This window comes from Amphiura filiformis, unplaced genomic scaffold (genome assembly GCF_039555335.1).
Source record: "Amphiura filiformis unplaced genomic scaffold, Afil_fr2py scaffold_25, whole genome shotgun sequence".
Taxonomy (NCBI): Eukaryota; Metazoa; Echinodermata; class Ophiuroidea; order Amphilepidida; family Amphiuridae; genus Amphiura; species Amphiura filiformis.
The window spans coordinates 1,425,331-1,436,726 of NW_027305489.1; positions in this window are offsets into that span (position 1 = coordinate 1,425,331).

Consider the following 11,396-nt stretch of genomic DNA (forward strand, 5'->3'; position numbering starts at 1 on the left):
GTTAGGTCCACTCCTTTTTTGTTTTGAAACATCGTAACAGGGTTGCTAGATTTCCTACAATTGTAGGATTTCCTACTTTTTGTTAATTCAAATTTCTGAATTTGTATTTATTTTTAGCCTGTTTTGAGACTTTTTCAGACCTTTCCTGCAAAGTCACTTCAGGCCGCTATCATCCCTGTCGTAACCAAAACCTGCATAGGCGAATAGGTGTGGATTGAAATATGCACTATTTCAGCGCTGCATCACTTCAAGTTCATTCATGTTTTGTAAGTGTGAAGAAATATCTTATTTAATGTTGTATATAAGAGTTAGGTAGGCCTACAAAGTATGTTTTTTTTTGTTGCTAGAGGCAATCGTTTGTAACAATTTGCTATAGGCCTATATCCCAATTATATAACGCTCATTTGAGGGAGGTGGGGGCGGGCACGACAGCCCTGAAAAATTGTTCTCAACAATGGAAACCGGACGGAACCGGTGGTCGAGTTTTGATGTTATCCCCAATGCATGCACGGAGACATGCATATAGCCTACCCACTACCCCATGCATAGTATACAAATATTGACTGCTATGGGGGACATGGTTAAAATTATAGGCCCAATGTGATCTCAAAACCATGCTATGACCCGAGGCGCAGCCGAGGGTCATAGCATGGTTTTGAGATCACCGCCAAAGCAAAAAATCTCAACTTTTTTGAGAAAAGTGGGGGGGCGGGATGAGGCTGTGGATCACGAAATGCCCTTTTAATTATTATTAATGCAAATTAGCTCATTAATTATGCAAATATGCAAAATTATATGGCAGCTAGACAACATTAGAACATTATTAGAAACACTTTCAAGGCAAAATTCTGCAATAAAAGTACCCTGAACATTTATGCATTGATATTTAGCAAAATATAGCCAAAAATTACATATTCATGGGCTTTTACGGTTATCCCAGCAAACACAAAAACGTTATAAATAAGTTATATTTTGGTTTAGGTAAAAACGTTGTAATAACATTAAAATGTCGGGTTATATGAAGGTCATGAAAACGTTTTAAAACGTTTTATATGAAAACACACTACAACAATATTTTTTAATGTTTTTAAAAATGTTAATGTAAACTATTTTCGCAAACGTTTTTTGCCAAATATTTTGTCGACACTTAAATAACATTATGTTAAAATATTTGCACTCAGCAAACACAGAAATGTTCTTAAAATGTTTTATTCAAAACGTTTTAATAACATTTAAATGTCGGGTTATATAAAGGTCATGAAAACGTTTTTAAAACGTTATTGCAAATATTTTGGGCAAATATTTTTCGCAAAATATTTTTTCAACCCAGGCATGAGAATTTCCAGTCAAAACTCTGGAACCAGTCTTTTTTGATGTCAAAATTCCCGCAGTTTTATTTATTTTAAGCCCATTTTCAGGTGTTTTTGTCCAATTTTACGCGCTTTTCCATATTTTCCAGACTTTTTCATAAATGCGTAGTCCCATGCCTGCAACCCCAAAATAACATTCTGTTTAGAATGTTTTGTATCAAGTTTTCAAAAATGTTTTTGGAATGTTATTAAAACGTTTTTATACCCTTCATATAACCCGACATTTAAACGTTTTCTGTAAAACATTTTGTGTTTGTTGGGCAGTAGATTATCAAAAAATGTTTTTAAATGTTATGAAAACGTTTTATACCCTTAATATACCCTTTATATAACCCGACATTTAAACATTTTCTGACAACCTTTTATAACCTTTTGCGAATGATGTCGAAAACGTTTTGTGTTTGCTGGGATATTAGCCCATTTATTGATAAAACAATATCAAAGAAAATATAAATTGATTATTCTGAAAACCGAATGTCCGATTGTAAGGCATACTAAGTGTACTTTGCCCTAGGCCTACTCTTATCTATTAATCATGTTAATCTGTTTAATGATGGTCGGAACATCACTACGTTACCTTAATGATAAGGCTAAATAAATCTATACCATATACCTGCTAAATTCATAATAGCAAATCCAGAACTAGAAATCCACCCCAAAACAGCAAATCCGTCATCAAACTCCTGTATAAGTGATGGCATGTAAACGCCAAAGGTTTGAAGCGAACCAGTACATATCACAAATGAACAAAATGACGCCAGAAGTACAATTATTCGGCGAGGAATCTCCGCAGTCATGGCAGTCATGGCACCGGCACATGCCTGGTAAACAACTGGTAAAATATATAATATAGATATATATTAGGCATATGTGCTGCCAGCTGACCTTAACCTACTTGAACATGTATGTAGTAATGAGATATGCATGACTTCAAATGTAGTCAATTCAATTTTTAAAAAAAATTAAAAAAATAAGTGCCGCCCACGACATCGGCACTAGTGGCGGTAAGGCTGTATAAAATTAATGTTTTGGTTCTCGTCCCTTCTCTCCTCAATTTCTGGGATTTGTCAGATTTTTTCCCCCAAATTTTATAAACTTTCGAATACTTTAAAGGGCATTTCGATTCACAGCATCATGACCCCTCTTTTCCCCCAAAAATCACTTCCAAGACTTTTTTTTTTTTTCTCGAGGGGGTTTATCACTCGCATCTCACATTAAAAAAGAAAAAGAAAGAAAAAAGCCCCTTCCTTTACTCGAGTACTGTTGGAAAAGACTGAAAACTACTAACAATGCTAATTTTACATTGAAAAAAAAATCCCTCCCTCATGAATTCATGAAAATCCTCTAATAGCTATACCGTCTATTCTATCATGTTTTGTATTATTTTATAAATCATGTTTACCAATTCCACCGACTATCGTAATACCCCCGGAATACTGATAACCTGCTAAGTATAGGCAGATCTTCTCTGGTATAGGCTATCAGTATTTCGGGGGTGTTACGAAAACCGATGCTGCTTCAAAAAGGTTGCTAACCCCTTAGCAGTGGCGTAGCCAGGATTTTGGAACCGAGGGGGCACAACTTGTAAATGTACCGACGGAAATATTTTTTGCCGACGGAAGTTGTGATTTGTTGACCCAATTTTTATTTTGCATGGTTTGAAAAAGTGAAGAGCAAAAAATTCAATTTCATTCACAATTTTTCATCATTTTTTATAATTCTCCCTTTTTCTGTCACCCCTGGGTAAAAATAGTCTATTGTTAACCCAATTTTTTTTCACCAACGCCTTCCGTGTACCGACGGCCTTTACATGAACCGACGGCCGGTTTGTAGTGCCAAATTTGGGGGCACCGGCCCCTGCCCCCCCCCCACTGGCTACGCCACTGCCCCTTAGATAATTATTATGTCAATAATGCTATCTAACATGTCTAATGAGCTATCTTCGGTGGATAAGATAAGAAAGAAAACATAAATTTAAAAATTATATCATTAAACAAAACGTCGCAACACTTGGAACTTTTAATTTAATATTTTTGAACTTTTCATGTTATAATGCGCATTTGCTATCTACCGAAGATAGCTTAAATTTAATGCATTTTGTAATTTTTATCTTTTGAATGAAATAGATTGATGTTTTTAGAATAATGTAATAGGATATAGTGGCGCTATCGATTAAAGATCAAATTCAGGCCTGATCAAATTAGAATTTCTAAGTGTTCCCATATTTTCTTTTGGTATGCCTATAATTATGTTGAATCAACGTGGTTGTCACATCTACTGAAGATAACTCAAATTCAATGCATTTTGTCAGTTTTTCTCCTCAACGAGACAGCTTATTATTTTAGATCCGTATTAGTGGTGCTATCTACTGAAGACAAAGTAATATAGGCCTATACGATATGGCTGTCAAATATTAAAAGCAAGCAGTAAATAAACATGTATAAAGCAAGTTTAAAATTTTAACTTTTTACACTTTTAACTTTGATCTTCAGTAGATGTAGCCCCATGCAGTCAGACTAATTCGATTTTAAAATATCCATCTATCTCGCTCAGGAGACAAAAATGATAACACAGGCCTGTATTTTATTTGAGCTATCTTCAGTATTATATAGAAAGGAAATATAATACGAATTTAAACCAGAACGAAATGTCACAACACTTGATATTTTAAGTTGATTTGCAGTAGATATAGCAATAGTACGCGAATTCGATTCTAAAATATCACTCTATCAAAATATTTCTGCTCATGAAACGTGCTTGCATCGAGCGTTTCCTGTTATAATGATTTTTTTTATGCATGCGCATTTGCTATCTACCGAAGATAGCTTAAATTCAATGTATTTTGTTATTTTTATCGCTTGAACGAAATAATTTAGATTGATGTTTTCAGAATTGCGATAATAGTAGTGCTATATCTATGTCTATTAAAGGTTTTTAATACCATACACCGCAACACTTTAAAAAGTGTTGCGGTGTGTTCTTTTGGTAAGCTTATAATTATATTGAATCCACGTGTTTTTCCTATCTACTGAAGATAACTCAAATTAAATGCAAGTTGTCATTCCGTCTCCTCAACGAGATGGCTTGATATTTTAGAAATTACCGTGCAATGCTATCTACTGAATTCAAAGACATGCATGGTGGTCAAAAATAAACATTTTAAAAGCAAAGAGCAAACATGTTTAAAGCAAGTCGTCACTGCTTGAAATTTTAATTTGATGTAGTACCAGTAGGCTTAATTCTATTCTAAAATATCAATCTATCTCGCGCAGGAGACAAAATGACAACATATAGGCCTGCAATTTATTTGAGCTATCCAGTAAAAAGAAAACACACGAAATTTAAATTTTGATTTGACTTCAGTAGATAGCACACTAATAATGGCTCTATAAATTATCGATTTATCTCGCTCAGCAGGCAAAAATGAACCAACAGACATTTCAATTTAAGCTATCTGCAATTGATAGTAAAAACACACGAATTCAACATACACCAAACATGCCAAATGAAATAAAACAGAAAGAGAAATATGAAGGCTTTATTCAAAGTTTGTTCCTGCGTTGTCGGTATTCCGTTCTTGAAATATTTCAATTATAATATTCACCATGTAAATCAATGCAAGAGCTTTACAGACACTGGTATCAGAATCGAGCAAATTACGGCATGTCTTGCGATTTTTGTTTCTTTGGTATAACGTTCTGGTATAGGTTCGTGTTTTAACTATCTACTGAAGATAGCTTAAATTAAAATTGATGGTGTAATTCTTGTCTCCAGTAGTCTACTGAAGATCAAATTAAAATATTCAAGCAGTTATTTACATTATTTAAAAAAAGAGTAGGCCTACGGGAACGTCATAAGCGTAACGGGTGCACCCATAACGCGTGGCATCAAAATCAATTTAAAATTAAACCAGAACATAATGTCACAACACTTTAAATTTAATTGGATCTTCAGAAGATAGCATGATAGCATGAAATTTGATATTTTTGAGCGTTTCCTGTTACAATGAATTCATGAGCATTTGCTATCTACCGAAGATAGCTTAAATTTAATGCATTTTACTATCTATACTGAAGATAGCTTGATATAAATTCGGGTGTAATTCTTGTCTCCATTAGTGCTATCTACTGAAGATCAAGTTAAAATATGCAAGCAGTTATTTACATTATTTAAAAAAAAGTATAGGCCTACGCGAAAGTCATAAGCGTAACGGCTGTACCCATAACGCGTGACATCAAAATCAATTTAAAATTAAACCAGAACAAAATGTCGCAACACATGAAATTTTAATTGGATCTTCAGAAGATAGCACGATAGCATGAAATTTGATATTTTTGAGCTCTTCCTGTTACAATGAATTAATGAGCATATTTGCTATCTACTGAAGATAGCTTTAATTTAATGCATTTTACTATCTATACTGAAGATAGCTTAAATTAAATTTATGGTGTAATTCTTGTCTCCAGTAGTGCTATCTACTGAAGATAAAGTTAAAATATTCAAGCAGTTATTTACATTATTTAAAAAAAGAGTATAGGCCTACGCGAACGTCATAAGCATAACGGGTGTGACATCAAAATCAATTTAAAATTAAACAAGAACAAAATGTCGCAACTCTTGAAATTTAAATTTGATCTCAAGATAGCACACCAATAACATGATTCTATGAATTATCTCAACACTTGAAATTTGATATTTTTGAGCTTTTCCTTTTACAATGAATTCATGAGCATTTGCTATCTACCGAAGATAGTAAAATGCATTAGCTATCTACTGAAGATAGCTTGAATTAAATTAATGGTGTAATATTGGTCTCCAGTAGTGCTATCTGTAACTGAAGATAAAGTTAAAATATTCAAGCAGTTATTTTCATTATTTAAAAAAAGAGTAGAACGTCATAAGCGCATCCAATTGTTATATTTTGATGAATTTAACAACAGAAATCAGAATGTATCCATATTTGAGCAAACAAAAACTTCGCTCTTTTTTTCGAAGTAGGGGTGGGGGTTGAATATGGCGGCGCATCGACCCGTTCACAATAGGCCAAACATTTTTCATTGAAATAATCCACCAGTCTAAAATGATCATAACATTGTGAAACAAGAATTTGTCTTTAAAAAAGACAAGTTCACGGATCAGGTGTATAATAGTACATGTATACTTTGAGCTACTTTGGTCTAACATTTAATATTCATATCTAACCTACTCTGCACTTATTCGACAATAAATAAGTGATATGAGGCTTAATAATGATACCTGCGTCTTGACTCTGGAAAACAATATTTTTTAAAAACCTTATTTTGCATTTAGTTTTTTAAGCCCCCTCAGGAGCCACCTACAGGATCTCATTTTGCATTTAAGTTTTTATTGTGTTGCAAAACTTTCTTTATATATGGCGCAATTTGTGCCTGGAAAGGCTATCCCTCTTACAACCTATCGACAGGTCTGATTTCTATAATGAGGTGTCACCGGGTTTGCAAGAGATAATAATACCAAATCTAAACACCATGAAATTCACCACATCACTACCAAGCTTACATTGGGCGCCCCATTCCTTTTTTAAAGGAATTTTTATTAAGCGACCTATACAGGAAACAAATTTGGCTTTAAGTATACGAAGAAAATTGCAAGATGCCTTTAAGGGATCTAAAATGAGCGTTTATTGCGTTTCGACAGTATTTTTTGTGGGACATGAGAGCACCTCAGACCTATCGAATTGCATTCTGAATACGAAGCATGTCTTTCTGATATCAAATAATTTTCATTTTTGAAAATCACAATATAATGCAAATTTTATGACAAATTATAAAAATTTGATATTTTTCAAATTTTTGATATATAACAGTCCTCGAAGTAAATTATATAAATCTAATGACATATTCATAAAGTGTATGTAGCAGGGAGGAAAAGCCGACGGTCAATTGAAAATTTTGACCTTTAATATTGAAGATATGGATTTTTTCCCCAAAAGACCTAATTTTTTTGGTCTTTTTGGGAAAAAATTCCATATCTTCAATACGAAAGGTCAAAATTTTCAATTGATCGTCGGCTTTTCATCCCACCTACATACACTTTAAGTATAAATCATCAGTTTTATAAAGTTTACTTCAAGTACTGTTAAATATCAAAAATATCAATTTTAATGATTTGCCATAAAATGTGTATTAAATTGCGAATTTCAAAAAATCAAAATTATTTGATATCAGAATGACATTCTTCGTATTCAGAATGCAATTCGATATGTCTGATGTGCTCTAATGTCCCACAATAAATACTGTCCAAACGTTCATAACCCAGCCCTTAACACTAAAGTAAATACTGATTACACAGCCATTTGCTCTTGCTAGCTTTTGTCAGGGTCATGGTCCTGTTTTTATGAACTGAACACCAATGAGTCAATAAACTTTCAATTAACTATAGATAAGGCAAAAAAAAAAAAAGGTTTGTTTCAAAGCTCACGAGAAATTTAAAAACAAATGCGAATTGCGCTTTTTTTTAATTTTTATTCCCGACTTTTTTTCATGGTATTTTGAGAAAAAAGTCTGATTTTTGCCGATTTTTTCTGGAAAAAACTATAAAAAAAATATTTTTTTTGAAATAAAAAAAATTTCCGCATTTGTTTTTTGTCAAATCGTGGGATTTTACAAACACGCGCACAAGCTTTGAGACGAACCTTTTTTTTTTTTTGGCCTAATGGACTTTGTGCAATGTAGTAATTTTCTGAAGTAAATCGCCTGCTGCATAGTTTTCTATACAGATGATGTTTATTTTGTGTTCAGGCCTGGCCATGACCTGGTAAGCAATCAGTTATGTGTATTGTCAGCATGTGATGGCTATAAGCCAATTACAAACATGTTTATAAAAAAGGCTAAACAATTCCTACAGTTAACAGACTCTTCCCCGGCCAAGGGCTAAATAGTAAGTTGTCAGTGAGGCAAGATTAGATAAAGGCATATAAACTAAGGTATGAGATATTAGGAATTATTTCCTAGTCCCTTTAACCACAAGGTTGGTGGGCTATATGTGGTTGCAAGTGGCATCATTTCACAGCCGTGAAAACACACACATATCTTGTCCATGTTCGCCGCCTCCCAGTCGAAACGAAATCAGACATCTGACACAATTTCAATTTTTCTGGTGCGATTTTCCTTTTTTTTTCCAACAAAAATTCTTAAGCTCGATGTCAGGGGATCGATTACGCAGTCACCTTAAACTAGAGCGGTTACACACCATGGCTGAACCATGTGGCTTCGGCACTATATTGTATACCACTGTCACCCGGGGTCATAACTTCTTGGGATTTCAAGGTATAGACCCAAAATAGGAATATTTACCAGTCTTATGAGGAGTAGCACCCCGGTGGGGAAAATAATTTGAATACATTCTTTACTTTTTTCTATTTCATTTGACATCACTGTGGGGGTCATACCTTCTTGGGATTTCGAGATATTAAAAGGACCCAAAATATGAACATTGCCCCAGGTCTTATGAGGACCTGCTAAATCCAAAAAAGGCAGTGAGCAAGCATTTTCAGTCTATGATCCTCACAATGACCCCATACAGAGGTCAACTTTTACTCAAAAATACTTACAAACACAAATTTGAGATTTTCCTCAAGACTATATTACCGTTTCTCTGGTCCACCCAAATTCTGGTATAAGACTTCAGATTCGCAAATTAACAGATGCCCAGGTTAATGTCTTGGGTGACAATATTTCATGGACCCCGAGGGCCGGTAGGATAGTTTCCTACCAAACACAAAACGTTTTACAGAAAATGTTGAAATGTCAGTTATATAATGTTTCATTAACATTCTAAAACCATTTTTAAAAACCTGATGCAAAACATTTCTAACAATGTTTTGCCCAATAGTCAATACCAAAATGCATATTTTGTAACATGTTTATTAACGTTTTAAACACATTTGGGTGTTTGCTGGGATATCAGGGCCCCACTTATTTCAAAGACGATATACAAAGACGCATGAATCAAAATTGAATGTTAAAAATACCATTTATTTTTTTGAAAACAGAAGTACTTGGTTTTTAAAATAAACGATGCAGCATAAACGTACAACCACTGTTCCTAGTGTTTGGCACATTTTCATCACATATGTAGAGTAAAATCCCAAAATATATGTTAATACCATACATTTTCTATAAAAATACCTTTTTCTTCATTAATCAATGATTGATAAATTTGCATTGATAAGTCTTTAAGGCCATAAAAATTCATCGTATAAGACAATATCTCTTGTCCCATTTACATCTACTACTATGCTATCCCATACATTAAGTATGCTTTTGAATTTAACCTTGATCACCATTCATTTTTACCTTGATGTGATGTGATCAAGCAAAATCAGACGTAAGTTGGAAATACTGATTTTAAGATATAGCCAAACAAAGGAAGTATTTCCTCTTGCTTCCTATTGTTTTGAAAACTCTTTTAACTGCTCATATCTTTTAAACTGGTTGTCCAAATTCAATGGAGTTTTCTGCAAAATGTAGCTTTGTAAATGCTGTTTACAATCCTATAAGAAACTGAAAATTGAATATGTCCAACTTCTGACGGATTTTGCTTGATCACATCACATAATATCTTTGTCAATGTTCTGATTGAACCAAAGAGATTACACCTAAAGAGAACCATCTTCATGTTTGTGTGTCCGTCATGATGGAAAAAATAGTGTACACCCTTCTATTATCTTGTCATGCGCATGGTAAATTTCATTCTTAGTCAGTGGGAGTGGTCTATTAAGTAGAGACATATTCAGATTGGACAATCGTGTGATTTTGGGTGCCGCATTTACTACTCAAAATATTGGACCTGCAAGTGGTCTATCACACGGTAGAGGATAGTCAAAATAAAAATTCCTATCGTTAATTCTCTAATTCAAGTGCATGTCTGCTTGTTTTCTCCATCTTATGTGTTGTGCCAATAACATGCTCTAACAAAATAATGCTCAAGCTTAAGGGATGGTGTAAGAACGTTTGGAGAGTATTTATTGTGGGACATTAGAGCACATCAAGCATATCGAATTGCATTCTGAATACGAAAAATGTCCTCCTGATATCAAATAATTTTGATTTTTGAAATTGCAATGTAATACACATTTTATGGCAAATCATTAAAATTGATATTTTTGATATTTGATAGTACTCAAGTAAACTTTATAAATCTGATGATTTATACTTAAAGTGTATGTAGGTGGGATGAAAAGCCGACGATCAACTGAAAATTTTGACCTTTCGTATTGAAAATATGGATTTTTTTCCCAAAACACCAAAAAAAATTAGGTCTTTTGGGGAAAAAAATCCATGTCTTCAATATGAAAGGTCAAAATTTTCAATTGATCACCGGCTTTTCCTCCCAGCTACATACACTTTAAGAATATATCATTAGATTTATAAAATTTACTTCGAGGACTGTTATATATCAAGAATGTGAAAAATATCAAATTTTAATAATTTGTTATAAAATTTGTATTATATCATGAATTTCAAAAAATGAAAAGTATTTGATATCAGAAAGACATTGTTCGTATTCAGAATGCAATTCGATAAAAAGACTAGATTGCGTCTGAACTAGACAGAAAATGCCGCTCTCATGTCCCACAAAAAATACTGTCGAAACGCTCAAAATGCTCATTCCAGATCCCTTAAAGAGGCAATTTTTGTTTGATGTTAGACTTTTACTCTATTTTAGTCTCCATGAATAACAAGCCAATATGGCGGGCGGATTTCCCATAGTGTTCCTGACAGGGCAATTCTGAGTTGCCTCTCTTTGGGTTTAAACTCTTTGGATTGAATAGAGATTTACCACAAATTGAGTCCATAAGCATAAGTGTATACACTACCACAAAATGGTTCAGGGCTTTTTCATGTTTATACATGCTCATTCAGCTGTAGTGCATGAAACAATTAGTTTGACTGGCTGTTCATACTAGCAACAGATACAATTCAATATAATGAAAGACAGAGATAAACTAGTTCGCGTCTGATGTCAGGGCAAAGGCGCTCCGTG